The following is a 17,371-nucleotide window of genomic DNA, read 5'->3' on the forward strand; positions in this document are numbered from 1 at the left end:
ACCTAATTAATAAATCTTCAATATTGCTCTTTTTCCGCAATGACAAAAGAAATTAGATGTCATTTTCATCTTTGAGCCAAAAATAATAAAAAAAATAATAGTGAAAAGTCATTTAAAGGTCATATTTGTACAGTTTTGAATAGTTAAAGGTCATATTTGTGCACTGTCAAAGTTTAAGGTCATATTTATGTATTATGCCCTTAGATTTTAAGCTGGACGCGCCCAATTTTGTGTGTTGAACACGCGTTGTACCATATAGGATTGGAGGTCATATTTGTGCAGTTTTGAATAGTTAAAGGTCATATTTGTGCACTGTCAAAGTTTAAGGTCAAAGTTATAATTTGGTGTCAAGTTTAGAGTCATTTTTATGTATTAAGTCATTATTTTATAACATAGTGATGGCAACACATGCAATTAAAGAATAATATTTTCACTAAAATCTCACAAGTGAAATCTGTCGAGAATAGTAAGTACAAACTTTGTGGGTAGAGAGATAGTTGTTTGCGATTGATTGATCCTCGACTCAAAAAGTGTATCAAAGCAAAATTAAGAGGAAATAACAACAGCAAAATAATTAGATAAATAAAGCAACACGTAATTGTAAAAATGAAGGGTAGGATTCTGAGTATAAAAATTCGTCTACACCATCAACGTATAAAAAATAATCCAATTATAAAAGGTGTAGGTGTTAGACCTCTATAGTTGTGGAAAATACTCTTTAGCAATTATGTGACTTGATAGTATAAAGTATAAAAAATAATATTTTTTTTGGTTTTTCAGTCGGTGTTTGGTACCCGCATTGGAATTCGGCTAATTCGGATCTGCGCCGTATAGGGCCACATTTAGGGGGAAGCGCTCCCTACCAAGGATTTTTTCATATCCAGGGCTCGGACCCAAGACCTCTGGTTAAGAAAGGAACAGCTTCATCCGCTGCACCACATTCTTTGATGGTATAAAAAATAATTTAACTATTAAAGGGGTTGATGTTAGGCCACTATAGTTGTGGAGAAAAGAGTGGAAAGTGAAAATGGGAAAGTCATGGTCTATGTTAATGGCTATGCTAGTGGTCTTAGCTTTGGTGATCAATAGTTTTGAAGTGAAATTTGCAAGTGCTAAAATGAGTGAAAGTTCTTGTAAAGAAGATTATGTAATCTGCAATAGCAGATCATGTTTAGCTGATAGTGTAGAATATTTTGTACACTGATAGTCCACAAAACTTAAACTTTGTAGAAAATAGAGTGTGAAAAGTATTTTTGAGCAATTAAATGACGTGATAATATAGAAATTCTTTTCCACCATCAGCGTATAAAAAATAATCCAACTATAAAAGGGATAGGTGTTAGCACTCTATAGTTGTGAAAAATAGAGTGTGAAAAGTATTTTTGAGCCATCCCAGAATAACTGTAGTGCGCGAACAGAATTAGTCGGGCTCTAATACGAATATCAAACACCGAGTGGGTAAACAAAAATAAAAGATCAATTATGTGACTTTTCTATATATTAGAAATGTGAGTTTCGACATGTTAGTTTCTAGGCATTGAATAAAATGTTTAAGGGTATAATAGACATTAACCCATCATCCAGGGTAACCTTGGTTAAATATGTACTATGTGTTTGTGCTTTATCTGTTGGACTGTAGCAACAATTATAAAGAAAGTCCACCCTTTTTCAATAAATTATAACTCATGCCATTTCTAGAAATTACCACTCTGTCATGGATGCTACTCCTATTGAATATGGTGGGCCCATAGATGATTATCTACTCTCATTTCTTTCTAAGTATTGTACCACTTAAATTGGAGTAAAAAATGTTATAAATTATAATAATTAAAAATTTAAATTATTTAAAAATATAATTGATTATCAACGACACAAAACTTTGAACAAGGAGAGTAACATATATTATTCAAAAATTACATAAAAAAATTATAAATTACAATATTTTACAACTAAAATACCTAAAAAAAAATTAATCTGTTATATATTTTAAAAAAATATGTAAAAATACTATAAATCACAATAATTAACAACTTAATTTTTTTAAAAAATATGAAATATTTGGTTGACTCTCGAAATTATATTAATGTCACTTAAATTGGAATACAATAAAAGTATTATAAATCACAATAATTAAAAATTTAAATTATTTTTAAAATACAATTGACTATCAATGCGATAAAAGTTTGAAAAAAAATAATATATAATATTTAAAAATCAGATAAAAAATATTATAAATTATAATAGTTAATAGATTAAATTATCTAAAATACATTTTAAAAATATGATTGATTATCTAAATTCTATTTATTTCACATAAATTGAGATAAAAAATAACATATATTGAACCCGTGCTAGATCCCGAATGAATCTTAGAATGTATATGCAATTCTTTTTTTCAAACAAAATTATTTAAATATATCAAGATTGAAAAGGCAAGTTCTAATACAACACATCAAACAGTGTATAAAAAACTAATGTTAGCATAAATAATACCAATATTACTAATACAAGCATTACTAATGCAAACATTACTAATACATTCTATTCAAAATTATTTTTATACACTCTAACTAACGACTCCTACGTTTCTATGGAAGGAACATATACAAAAGCAAAGTTCGATAAAACATTTATAGAAGTATATTTTATCGTGTTCTCAAAGTCAAATAACTTAAATTAATATGACAGATGGTTACTTGAAGTTTTTTTTTTATATATATAATTTTCAAAACACTTAAAATTTAAATTTAAAATATTAATTTAATTTAACTTCAAAGAACAAGTTGACAAATCAAAGAGGAGGAAAATGAAGGCAAGGGATGTTTATGTCGGCTTAATACAATACAATTTTGGTTTTATTAATTGCAATCTACGTGTGATGTAATATACAATGACTATATAACTTTTACTCTTTTTCAAGAATTAATCTCTATTTTATATAATAAGTGTCAAGTCTTATAAGAAAATTGAAGGAAAGGGATCTTTTAAGTCTTGAATGAAGGATTGGTGACATTGACCAACAGATAGGGTCAAACATCATTAAGAAACTTGATTACGTTAATTGTGAACTTGATTAATATTTTTAAAACTTTCTAATCTTTTCAAAAATACAAATCAACCCAACCCACACCCCTCTTCGATCCTAATCAACCACTCTCTCTCTCCAGTTTCTCCCAACCAACAGTTTTGCAAAATTTCTCCCTTCAACCTCTGGAGACAGATAGTTGGGCGAGTTCCTTTTCGAATTTCAACCGTCAATCGACATGAATACTTCTCCGGTGATAACAACTTTGAATTCTTCGTCCTCCCATTTCCTTTTTCACAAGTAAAAAATTATGAAGAAACAGAGGAACTTGAGCCAACTACTCTTCTAGTATTGAAATGTGGACTAATAAAACCCTAATTTCTGGTATTTCTACATTTCTTCTTCTCGTTGTCGTTGTTTTGCGGAGAAATTTTGACTTTTTGAGAAAAGTCACCACTTAATTTTGAAAAGAAATTAAGAAACCTTTAGAAAGTTACTTCAAACGATTCAAAACAGAAAAATCATTTTAAGTTTAGAAGATTCCGAGTAACTGGTTCCTATTAACGTTTTAGGAAGGTGTTAGGCACCTAAAACGTCCGCTAACTTGCGGTTATCCAGAATGTTTGAAAACATCTTTTGATTAACTTCTGAAAAGATTAATTTGTTGAAATAGTGATTTGATTTTTTTTTATTTTATTTTTTTAAAAAGACTTGTGTAAAATAGATTTAGGCGACTTAGTAGGGATTTTAGCTAAGTCTAAACAAAATTAATAAACAAATAAACACATAAAAGGGGAAGGGAGGAGAAAGTAAAGGATTTAGGCCATTGGGCCCAAATCAACGAGACCTGTCCTAGTCTAGTTGGGCTTCCGACCCATTTCACCTGTCCTAAACTATTTTTCGAGCCTTTGGCTCGAGTCTTGCTCCACATATATTAAATACAACTTTGACTTCGAGGCCGAAATGAATGAATAAATAAATGACTAAATGAATAAATAAAAAGAAGACAATAATAAAAATTGAGACTTTTCAAGTCTATTAGTGACCTCATCAATGAGTTTTGACCCATTTTTCTTCTTCATCTATCTTCTAGAACCCGCACGCCATGTAGTGGACCTTGGGTTTAAACTTTGAACTTGACTCGAAGGGGTGAGCCTTATTTACCCATTACGAAATGCAAGAGGAGAGGAGTCCATTTGGACTCGAGACATTTTTTTGCATGCAAAGAAAAGATAAAGAAATTAATATACGTTCAAGGCATAAAAGTGACATATTTCAAAGCAAAAGAAAATATCAAGAACCAATTTTGAATGCCAATGATAAGTACACTTGCACAAGAATGAGAGTCAACAAATAAAAAATACAAAGCAAAGACACTCATTTACATGCCTCATGATTTATGTTCATATTAAGAATGAATAAAGGTAAAAGGAAGAAGGTCATATTCAATGAATTAATGCGAGAAACAAACAACGTAAGCTTGCGAAAGTAAAGGGATGAGGCAACCAGAAAAATACTCATGATTTCTAGAATTAAACAAACATAGACACCAATCCATATAACAAACGAAAATAAAGACTAACTTTTCAAGAAAAAGAATCTTTAAATTTCAATGAAGGCGACACTAACAAAAATTCATACATATAAATTACAACCAACATCTTATTGAAAAACGTGTAACGACCTATGATTTTTATTTATAAGAAATCGTTGATTCTCTTTTGATATTATGAATAAAAGAGAGACATGAATCAAATCTTTGCACTCACAAAGAGCACATATAATAATCCAAAGGGAGTAAGAAAAGTAGAATAAAAGCTAGCATTTTCAAAAGTGAAATATCGTTTTACAATCATACTATGCATGACTCGAAAATATCTAAATAATTCTATTTAGCCACAAAAATTCGAACTTTCTCATCATTTTGACAAATTTAAAAACATGAGGAAAAAAATAAAAAAATAAACATCGTGGATGAAAAATAAAGCTATCACTTCATCTCTTATACGAAAATTTTGGAGATTCCTTAAAATAATTAACAAGCAAATGACAAATTTTTTATTTAATAAATTACTCTTTTTATTAAGGCGAAACAAACAATAGTAACTATTTTTTCAACATAAAAAAAAAAAATTACATGCATAAACAAATATATCGGCCAACAATAAATTTAAACAAGGCATTAGTTCGCCTTTGAGCAAAGATCAAAACTTTATACATGACAATCAAAGAATAAGTCAAAAGGCAAAACAATCAATATTAACCATTATTTTCAACATAAAGAAAATAACTTTACATGCTAAAAACAAATATATCTACCGATAATGAGTATAAACAAGACATGAGTATGTCTTTTCAAATAAAGATCTAAACTTTATCCAAAATAATCAAAGAATAAGGTCAAAAGGCAAAACAATCAATATTAACTATTCTTTATGAACAATCAATATTAACTATTCTTTTCAACATAAAGAAAATAAGTTTACATGCTAAAAACAAATATATCCAACAACAATGAGTTTAAACAAAGCATAAATACATCTTTTAAGCAAAGATTGAAACTTTATCCAAAATAATCAAAGAATAAAGTCAAAAAAGGCACATACAACTATTGCTAGCTCATTTATATATCATGAACATGAAAATAATTAGAATATCGATACCACAACGTCCTAGGGCCTTCAAGGTCATCTGCAACATACAATCCCAGCAAACAAAATTATATCTACGAACTACGAAGAATAAAAAAAGATGAAGAAAAAAATGATAATAAAAACTAAAAAAAAAAAGGTTTGTTTACCTTTTGGGGGGCAGCAAAACGAGACTACGAGCTTCGTCGGAATCAACCGCCACCGAAAAACGTCGCTGGCAACTCAAAAATTTTGATTAGCCGACCAACTCTATTAATAAAAAATTTTTACTAAATAAAAATAAATATTTTGCTCAAAAGGAGTTCTTCACCTTTCTAGCCTCTTTTTTTTTCTTTCCTTTTTTCCCCCTTTTTACCAAAGTAGTGGTAGTATTTATAGTAGAGAATGAAATTTTTTTTCCTCTCTTCCACCAATGTGGGAGAAAAATATTTATAGAAAAGGATGAAGATTTATTTCTTGTCATCCACCAATGTGGGAGAAAAAGCAACAAAGAGTGCTTTTGAAATTTTAAAATTGAAGATAATGTGGGAGGAAATTATACAATGTAGTACAACTTTTGAATTTCAAAATTGAGAAAAGACAAAGTTGGGGGAAATAGTACAATGTAGAATAATTTGGAATTATTTTTTTGTGGAATTAGGTAGAAGTTATGAGAGTTTTTGAGAATTTTGGGGTTATTTAAAATATAACCCCAATTGGGTTTTAAAATTTAGCCATATTTATTTAATTTTGACCAAATTAGAAATCAATTGACGGATTGCATTACAATTATGGTCAATTTGATTTCAATTATGGCCAAATCTAATAGATTGCCTAAATTAAATTGAAATTCGATGCGAATTAATACTTCCTTTAATCCCGGGCTTCTTGATTTTATAAAATCAAACACATATCGAGTGATCGTGATGACCTGGTGTCCATTGTTGGTCCAAGCTTCAAAAATAAAAATCTAATTGAAGCATTGAAAGGTAAAGGACTTTCAAAGAAGCACAAGCAATCATTGTGCTTGGATTGGTTTGTACATAATGTTTTTTGGGCGAGAGACATTAACAACAATATAATCCTCAGTTTAATAAATCTCTCTGAGGATCTTGAGGCATTTAACGGCTATCCTTGGGGTTATGAAATCTTCAAAATGACTGTCGAATATTTGTTGACTCCGTTAACGCCAAAAACAGTCAACTTATATGGTTTTTCATGGGCCTTCATGGTAAATATTTCTTTATCATGATATGATTCATTATTTTTTTTATTCAATAATGTTTTTGACTTATTGGCATTATGTTATAGGCTTGGGCATTTGAAGTCATTCCTTATTTGAGACAACAGGTGAACTACCAGGAAGAAGTTTCTTGTCCAAGAATTCTGAGATGGTTGTCGGCCAAAACCGATAAAAATGCAAAATTTCTTGATCTTTTCAATCCCCCCAAGGAAGCAGTAAGTCCAATTCTAATCAAGTTTTTGTTTTAATTAATGACTAAATGATTTCATCATCATTCTTAATATATGTACCGATTTATTTTAGATTGTCAATCCGTGTCTTGTTCCGACCAACTGAGAGTTGAAGATGCCATTTTTTCTTACTTTACGATCTGTGCAAACTTATCGGACCCTAAGGTCGTTGATGGAATAAAAATAGAATTGTTTGGAGCAACAGCCATCACAAGAAAAATAATTTTGGAGGGTAAGGCTAATGATGCTCCTCTTACAGTTTTTTAAACAACAAGCTATAATGATTATGATCATAATGGTTATACAGATTTTTCTCCAAATTTTGCCGTATCTAGCGAATGTTCTTCTTGCAAATGTCAAGACTGCAAGGCAAAACACGATGGAGTGATTAATGCTATTAATTCACTAACTGCTTCTGTAAAGGAAATGACATCTAAGAGGGGTGTTATTCCATCAAAGAGGATTTCATATCCAAACACTCCACTAGAGATCAACGTGGCTAAGTGGAGAAGGAAAGACACTTCCAAGGCATCATCAATCATCAGCTCCCTAGCAAAGTGTCTATCTGCATTGTTTTTCTTTCAGAGACACTTACATTACCGGATACACTTTCATATTTGCACTTGATTCAGATTTCGCATCTGTTAAGATAATTCCATCGGCCAGATTCGTTAGAAGTTACTTTCTACCTTGTGTCTCTTCTTCAATTAGTTCTCAGATGATATAGTCTTCCATCAACAACCCATTTTCCCTTTAAAGCATTCTCCTACTGCACCTTATGGCATATAATCATCAACCCGAGCGAGCAATCCAACCATATAAATTTTGGCCAGGACAATAACTATATTGGTTTTCCATTCTGGTTTGATGCAGTTTGAGGCTTCGAGGGCCCTCTAAGGGTCCAATGCACACTTAAAGTTAAGTCTAATCGCTATTGGTTCTCTGCAGTGATGAAAAATATTGATCCTTTCTTAAAACTTAACACGTATAAACCTGAGCACCAACCGTCAATAATTCGTAACAGGGTATCTGCACCATCTTCATGAGGTCCTCAGCCTTATCAATTTCGAACCCATCAAACTTAACGGTACAATGCAAGATCTTATTTGAATGATCAATACCTAATCGGTTAAAAACTGCATTCACAAAAATATTGTACTTTGTGTGTGTTGTTCCGGTACCCTTATCAGTAATACATACTTAACTCCCACACATATGATAGTGGATCTATCTGCACGCACCTTATTTTTCCTAGCCCATCTATGACTTAAATTGAATAAACAGATGACTAACTTGTTGCAACAGATGACACATCTGCTTATATTTTCAATCAATTGGAGACATCTATTACGACAGTGATCAACCTGTTGCAGAAATCAAACAGATATATACATCTGTTGCAAAAAGATTGCCAGTATATTGTAAGTTATCTAACAGAAAGAATATATTTTGTAACAGATTACCCATATGTTAGATTTATTTTAAAGCAATTTTCTTTTCTTTCCAAGTTACAATAATTTATAAATAGGTCCCTCCTTACAAATATGGATGATCCAGATTCGTACAAGAATATTCATATCGAGTCCTTGCGTGAACTTCAATGGCAATTTGATTGATGAACTCCAGAGAGATATTTGGCTGACTTCGGAGCAAGGCTGTCGGATGAATGAAAGATGTCTGATTGACAATAATAATAATAGTAGTAATAATAATTAGGTAATGTTTTTTTATTTTAGCGATTATTTTCCTCCTTTTGTATATCAAATCTACCCAAGGGATTCAAAAATCTATGAACATTCATTTCATTTTGTTGTCGACTTTGAATTTTTAATTCTTATTTACTATTTAATAATAATCATTCTGTTTATTCCTTGTTCTCAACATGTCGACGGTTGGTGGTAGGGATTGAGCAGCAATTTGTGTCAACAGTTAGAGGTTAATCTGCTACGACAGATCGATCATATGTTGCACCTGGCAATTATTAATAAAAAAGGGCTATTGTTGTTATTAAGAGGGTGAAAAGAGAAAGACATGACTCGGAGTTTCGATTATTCAATATGAAAAATGTTTCGTAAATAAATAATAAGGAAATAAATAATAAACACAATTTATAACCACAATTTTAATAACTGATCGTGACTTTTCACCATTTTTATTTTTGAATTTATTTTTAAAATTATTTATTATATAATAAAATGATTATTATTTTATTAAGGAATTTGAAAAGGTATTTTTTTTTATTTATAAAATAAAAAAGTAAGCAAATTTGGATTAATGATATGATGATATAGTTATTTTTTTTTTAAAAAAAAGTAGATTATATGTTGCAACAATTAAATTATCTGATGCAACGGTTGACTATGGTTGCAACAGATGATATATCTGTTGTCACAGATGATTTATCTGATGCAACCTATATCGAGTCATAATTCAATAAAAGCAGTTCTTGAAAAGAAATAATTAATAATAATAATCTGAAAAGTCATGACTTATCACAGTATTTCTTAATTTAATTAATTCATTACTTTTCACATTAATAAAAAATATAATTAATAAATGGAGGTGAACGGTTAGATTATATGTTGCAACAGATATGTTATCTGATGCAACATATTTTATATTTGTTGCAACAGATAATACATCTGTTGTCACAGATGTGTTATCTGATGCAACAGATATAGAATCTGTTGCCACAACTCAATAAAAACGATTCTTCGAAAGACTAATTAATAATAATAATCTGAAAAGTCATGACTTATATCATAATATTTATTTTCTTAATTTAATCAAAAATTTAATTAATGTATGGAGGTGAATAGTCGCGCCTTTTTGCCTCTCATTCAAATTCAATCATCTATAAATAGGTCTGTCCCTACTCAATCGTTTATTCAAATACACACTCTATTTATTTATTGCATCTCGTCTTTCATATTACACTCTAGAAGATAAGATTATGGCTGACCCAGTATGGGACGTTGCTTTTATGCAAGACGCCGTGAATGAACTTCGAAATCAACTTCGTGATTTGCAATGGAAATTGGAAGGAGTTAGATCAAGAATGCTCCGCGAGATACGCAGGCTGAGGAGGGCCTTGTTACTTTCGGTTGAAGATTGGCCGGCTGGCAATGATGATGTTGATAATAATAATAATAATAATTAGACTATTAGTTTTCTTTTAGTCTATTATATGTATTTTTATTTGTTTAATAAATAAATTATGTTTGATCTTTGAAGTTTTAATTCATATTTAATTTCCATTCTGTCTATTATCTTCTCAATAAATATTTTGACGATTCGACGTAAAAAGGAATAATTTAGAATCCAGTAGCAATAGCAAGATTTATCTGTTGGGTTTGTGATAGGGGTTGATTTGTGTTGTTTCAAATGGATTAATCATTCGTTGAAACAGATAATTAGTCTGGTGCAACAAATAAATATTCTGATGCAATAGATAATTAGTCTGGTGCAACAGATAAACATCCTGATACAACAGATAATACGTCTGATGCAACAGATAATACGACGATGCAACAGTACTCAACTGATGCACTAGATGATTGATCTGTTTAAATTATGGGCACTTGTGCTGGATTCATAATCGGGGTTCTATCCATTGTTGGAAAAACAAAAGTGTACGCAGATGACAAATACGAATAAAAATCATAATTTTACTTACCAAAGTAACCTATGAAGTAATGCCAAAGTGGAAAGTGATGTAGTAAACAAAATTTAACCTAAGAAATTGGTCAGATCGCAGCAGTAGCGTTGTACCAACAACAACAACAACAACAACAACAACAAATGGTCGACAAGAAGAAAATGAAGCAGAAGATGATGAATAAAGTAGGAGAAATAGAAACAATTAACAACAAAAATCACTAAAAGAGAGAAAACAACAATGGACGAGAAGAGAGAGAAAGACACCTTTTTTTTCCTCCGTTTCCCGTTATTTTAGGTATACATTAGGATCAAAGTATAAATTTAAAAACTTGTAGGTTATTTTAAAACTTCTCCAACTTTCTTAATACATAATAAAGTAATTGTCACCTCCAACTAATAATTAAGACTTGTGTCACCTACACCTCATTTTAAAACTCTTTTGTCACCTGTGGCCCAAACCCCAAGCCTTATATATCAATTTCAATTTCATATTTTATATTTTATACTTAATGTAGCAAATCTCAGTCATATGATTAAAGATCTAAACTTCAAAATACATTGAATTTTATTATTTATATAAGTAAGTTATACATAATTATTTTGTGAAATAATTTGGCTCCGTGAAAAATACTATCAAGTAATTAATATATTTTGTGTATTCAGGTTTTATAATTTATAATTGAAATTGTTATCAAATCTAATTATCGTACATAATCAAAATATTTTAATGTTGGGCCCGTACTGACACGGTCATGCTCCTCTAGTAATAGTATAAAAATTCTTTTACATCATCATCATATAAAAAATAATCCAACTATAAAAGGGGTAGGTGTTAGGCCTCTATAGTTGTGTGGAAAGTGAAAATGGGAAAACCATGGTCTATGTTGATGGCTATGCTAGTGATCTTAACTTTGGTGATCAATAGCTTTGAAGTGAAATTGGCAAGTGCTAAAATGAGTGAAAGAGCTTGTAAAGAAGAGAGAAGAATTGGTGTAAATGCTTGTAAGTCTATTTTGTATGGCAAAGTTCCTTAACCAAAGTGTTGTGAAAGAATAAGATTGACACATATTGAGTGTGTTTGTGGTGTTATTACTCCAAAATTGGCTGCACTTATTGACATTAAATATGCCATTCGTGTTGTTGAAGGTTGTGGGCATAGAGTCCCTCGAAATTACAAGTGTGGAAGTAAGTTAAACCTCTCTCTCTTTTATAGTCGTGGTGTCTGAATCGGTTTATTCACATCTCAATTAATTTCAAGGAATATCTGTCGTCTCTCATCAGCAATATTTTTCAGGCAACTCAGTCCATCAAGGCTAGAACATACAAAAAAATATCACCTAATATTTGTTAAATATCTCTTTATTCTTAACTGTGGTGTTTGGACCAGCTTGTCCGCACCTCGATTAATTTCAAAGAATACTTGTTACTTCCCACCAGCAATAGGTATCGGATAACTCGATCCGCCAAAGCTAAAAAGATGAAAAAAAAGTCACCTAGTGTTTGTTAAATATCTCTTTGTTTTAGTAACCATGATGTTCGAGTCAGCTTGTCTGCACTTCAGCTAGTTTTATAGGTACCTGCTACCTTCTATCAACAAGAGATGTCAAGTAACTTGTTCATCAATGATAGAATAAATGAAAAGAAATCACCTAGTGTTTGTTGAATCTTTTTTTTAATAGCTATGGTGTTCGGACCAGTTTGCCCGTACCTCGACTAATTTCAAGGGATAACTGTCACTTTCCACTAGCAGCATGTACCAGGTAACTCTGTCTGTCAAGACTAGAACAGGTGGAAAAAAATCACTTAGTGTTTGTAAAATCTCTCTCTTTTTTTATAATCGTGGTGTTCAGGCCAGCTTGCCCGACCCTCGACTAATTTCACGGGATATCTGTCACCTTCCACCAGCAATAGATACCACCTAACTTTGTCCGTCAAGACTAGAAAGATGAAAAGAAATCACCTAGTGTTTGTTAAATCTCTCTTCTCTTATTTTTTATAACCATGGTGTGCGTGCCAACTTTCATCTACGCCCTCCAACATTAGGTGTACACAAGTTGACACTTATACTTATATAAAGTTGAATAAGTAGACACATGCATCGTATGTGGCATCCTACACGGTTAATTCGTGTCTTAAGTGGCGTTTTAAGTGTATTATGTCACATAAGACGTATGTGTCAATTTATTCAACTTTATATAAATTTAAGTATTTACTTGTGCACATTCAAACTTGGAAGTCATAGATGCGATTTGAGACCAAGCTAAAAGTAATGTTTATGTATTATGCCTTGTTATAACCTTGGTTACCGGACCTACAGCTTGCCCCGTGCCTTAGTTAATTTCAAGGGATACCTGTCACCTCCCACCAACAACAGGTACCAAGTAATTCTATCCGCCAAGATTAGAATAGATAGAAAGAAATCACCTACTGTTTGTTAAATCTCTCTTTGTTTCTCGTGTTTATCATATATCATAGATGGACTCGGGATTATAAATATACGTTCACGAATATAAATTAACATTTCTTCTATTTCATATTAGTTGGTAATAAAAATATATCAATTTACAAAATCGAGATATAATTAATAAATATTTCTCATTTTGCCTTTATAGTTAATTCTTTTTTAAAAGTGTAAACAAGCTTATGATGTTTTAAAAGAGTTTCTTAAGAAGTAGATTAAAAAACTATCGTTCTTATTTATTCCTTTTTAAAAGACATATAAAAGGAAAAGCGAACAACTAATATCCATCGGAGGGAGTACTAATATTAACTGTTGTAATTGTACAGTAAAATATTAAATATTTCTAAGAAATAATTTAATATTTTGTTTTACTATGAATTTTGCAGGTATCACCACACCACCATAAGGAATATAATCAGCTTAATTATTGCTTGCGGCTAAGGAGTCGTTTGGTAGAGTGTATAAGAATAATGTAAAATATGGTGTGTTAGTAATGCTTGTATTAGTAATGTTTGTGTTAGCTATACTTGCATTAGTTATGTTTGTGTTTTTCTGGTTTGATGTATTAAAAATAATATGAATTAATAATTTCTTAAAAAAAAAAAAAAAATTACAGAAATATCCTCCATATATATGTTAGAAAGAATGTGAAATTTTTTTTGAGGGATAATAGTGTCTTTAATCATGTTAATGCATGTATTGGATCCATTGCATTGCTAATACCATAGATTTTGAGGTATTAGTAATACACACCTTAATACACAATAGAGTGTAAGCATTAGTTATACATAGGGTACAAAAGTATACCAAACAAACTATTAGTAATACACATTAAACTAATGTATGCATTAGTTTTCTAATACACTCGACCAAAAGACCTAAGTGTATTTCTTCTCCCAAGCTCAGTTTTTCAAGTGTGTAATAAATATATTTGTAATATGGAATTTAAGTAGTTATTCATAAAAAAGACATATCTATTATTGTCTTTGTGTGATCATGGATTCGAGCTGGTTAAACAATCACTAATGTTTGCATTATGATAGATTATCTGCATCACATCTTTTGAGGTGCGGCATTTCCTCGAATCCTATATATATTGACAATAAAGTTTGTAGTGAAGTGATAAATATTTTTTGTTCCGATCCAAATCAAAGGTATTGAGTGAGCCTTGAGAATATATAAAATCGTCTTTAATGGGAAGTTTATTCATCTCTCAAAATGAAAATTTTCAATGTAAATTCGAGTTAATTGAAACCCAAAACATATATCCGACACTAAATGAAGAACTTGAAAAAAAATACATTACAAAAGCCCCAACAACCCCGTCAGACCACCCAAATCCACTTCACAGCCCGTCGTGAGGCCGTTAGTGGATTTCGCCCCAGATCCAGCATGGAGACCTAGGCCTACCCCGAACCGTGGGCTACCACCTACCGAAAGTCGCAAAAGATGGGTCGTTTGTGCTGTTTCCCTGTTTGACTTGCAAAATGTCCAGAATTTCCCTACAGGACCACCCACAGCCCGTCGGGGGGATGCCGATAGATTTTCACCCAAAATCGAGCCCGAGTCCTGAGCCCACCCTCGAACCGGGGGCTAACACCCATCAATAGTTACAATTTTTTTTTTATATAAATTCAAATTAATCATATCATAAATTGTCATCGATTGATCAACAATAACAATAACATACCATAAATTCTCGCTTTAAGGAACTAATTAAATGAATGTGTTGTACTTTCTCCGTCCCAAATTATTCGTCTCAAATTGAGATGACATACTGATTAAGAAAAATAATTAATAATATGGTCAGTTTACCATAGTACTCCCATTAAATTATGTTTATATTTTAATTTGAAGAAAAAGTAATCAATGAAAAGGGTAAAACATGAAAAAAAAATTGTTCTTGATTAATGAAAAAAAAAAGTAAAATAAAAAATTAAATTAAAAAATTTGGGACGGAGAAAGTATGTAACATGAAAAAATATAAATCTACTATTGATAATTATAATGTGCAGTTAACAAATGAAAATGTGACAAATGGATAAAACTTATTGACAGGCCTTTGATAAACCTGATGTGAAATGGGACAAAGTTTTTTTTTTTTTTTTGGGTAATGAAATAGGACAATGTACTTGGGGGGCTAGTGGAAATTTCCTTTTTAAACTTCAATAGGAATTTTTGTGAAAATTATTATATAAATTTATAACATAGTGATGGCAACACATGCAATTAAAAAATAATATTTTCAGTGAAATCTCACAAATAAAATCAACAAGGGATAATAAGTACAAATTCTTATCTTTGTAAGTAGAGAGATAGTTATTTATGATTGGTTGATCGTCGACTTAAAAACAAAGTGTATCATAGCAAAATTAAAAGAAAATAATGATAATAAAATAGTACGATAAATAGAGAAAAATGTAATAGTAAAAATAAGGAGTAAGATTCTGAGTGTTCTTATTTCTACTACCTTAATCTTTTGAATGTTTACGTTTTTTACTAGCCAACAATCAACTTATTATACAACAAAGTAAATCTAACCACCACTCTGTAGAACTTATCTGTAATTTTTTCGCGACACAGTCTAATCACACATTACTTCAGACGCAAATCTCAATTAGTTTCACCCACCCGCTACATATAACGTCTAACATCATCGGCAATCTCCCTATATCCTTAAGTTGTAGACCAAAAATACTTGAAATCAACTTTCTTAGAGATGACTTACGTGTTGAGTTTCACTTTCACCCTCTACTTCATGCATTATGCCATTAAAATTGTCACATCACCGGATAAGAAAATCGAAAAAATCCATTACCAATACCTCGAACGCAAGTCTTCATTAATTTCACCCACGCTCGATATCCGACATCATCATCAATCTACCTATTTCCTTGAATTATAGACCAAAAATACTTGAAATCAACTCTCTTAGCGATGACTTCCTATTAAACTTCACTTTAATTTCACTCTTCATTTCATGCATTACGTCATTAAAATTGCCCCGTCTCTAAATAAGAAAATCGAAAAATCCATTACTAATACCTCGAATGCGAGTCTCCATGAATTTCACCCACGCTTCATATAACATCCAACATCATCGCCAATCTACCTATTTCCTCAAGTTGTAGACCAAAAATAATTGAAACCAACTCTCTTAGAGGTGACTTATGTATTGATTAAACTTCACTTTAATTTCACTCTCCACTTTATGCATTACGTTATTAAAATTGCCCCGTCACCGGATAAGAAAACCCGAAAAAATCCATTATTAAAATTATTTCACATGAGAATTTTGTTGAATAACTCTAAATGAAGTATGTTTTAACTCCAATAATTAAATTGGATAGGATATTGGATTGCAAAATTTAAATCGTTTAACAAAAAAAACAAAAGAGGATCCGATTGGATCGGGGAATTGAGAATTGAACCCGACGTGAATCGAACACGCAACCTTCTGATCTGGAGTCAGACGCGCTACCATTGCGCCACGGATCCCCTGGTGATGTTAAGTGCATTCAGAATATATTTGAACTTTAAAAGTCTTTCATATATAATTCTAAAATATTTAATTTAATATTTAAAATTTAGATGGTCGAAAAATGTTATAAGTTGCAATCCTTCACATATCAATATGATGAAAAAATATATTTTAAAATATTAATCAAAATTTATACAGATTGACTTCGAGAAGCAAAACAGTGACAAATAAAAGTGAACGGAAAGAGTATCAAATAGATCTTATATTTAAATGGGAGTTTTCTTTTTACTTTGGTTTAGGGAATTTTATATGTAAAAATATAGACAATGTCAAGTATTTTCAAAATTTTATTTTGTACTTTCTCTGTCCATTTTTATTTGTCCATTATTAATTTGTCATACGTGTTAAGAAATAATAAATAATAGAGCTAATATTATATGTCTTCGTGGATCGTAACAACCATTAAGAGGGTCAAAATATCGAATACTATCATATAATAACATGTTAAATTAGCATACTATATGTCTTTCATGGATCTTAACAACCATTAAGACCTGATCAATGAATGAAAGACATTGAACGCACCAATTTTGTTTTTTACACGTCGAAAACAGCCTCGCTACGTCTTTAAAAGTAGTGGT

General features: G+C 31.0%; 1 non-coding gene across 1 annotated transcript; it reads right to left on the bottom strand.

Moving 5' to 3' along the window:
* Positions 1–16,675: 16,675 nt before the first annotated feature.
* Positions 16,676–16,747, bottom strand: TRNAW-CCA. Its single transcript has one exon. It is a non-coding gene; the product is annotated as a tRNA-Trp (tRNA).
* Between the last annotated feature and the right edge of the window lie 624 nt (positions 16,748–17,371).

This window comes from Capsicum annuum, chromosome 1 (genome assembly GCF_002878395.1).
Source record: "Capsicum annuum cultivar UCD-10X-F1 chromosome 1, UCD10Xv1.1, whole genome shotgun sequence".
Taxonomy (NCBI): domain Eukaryota; kingdom Viridiplantae; phylum Streptophyta; class Magnoliopsida; order Solanales; family Solanaceae; genus Capsicum; species Capsicum annuum.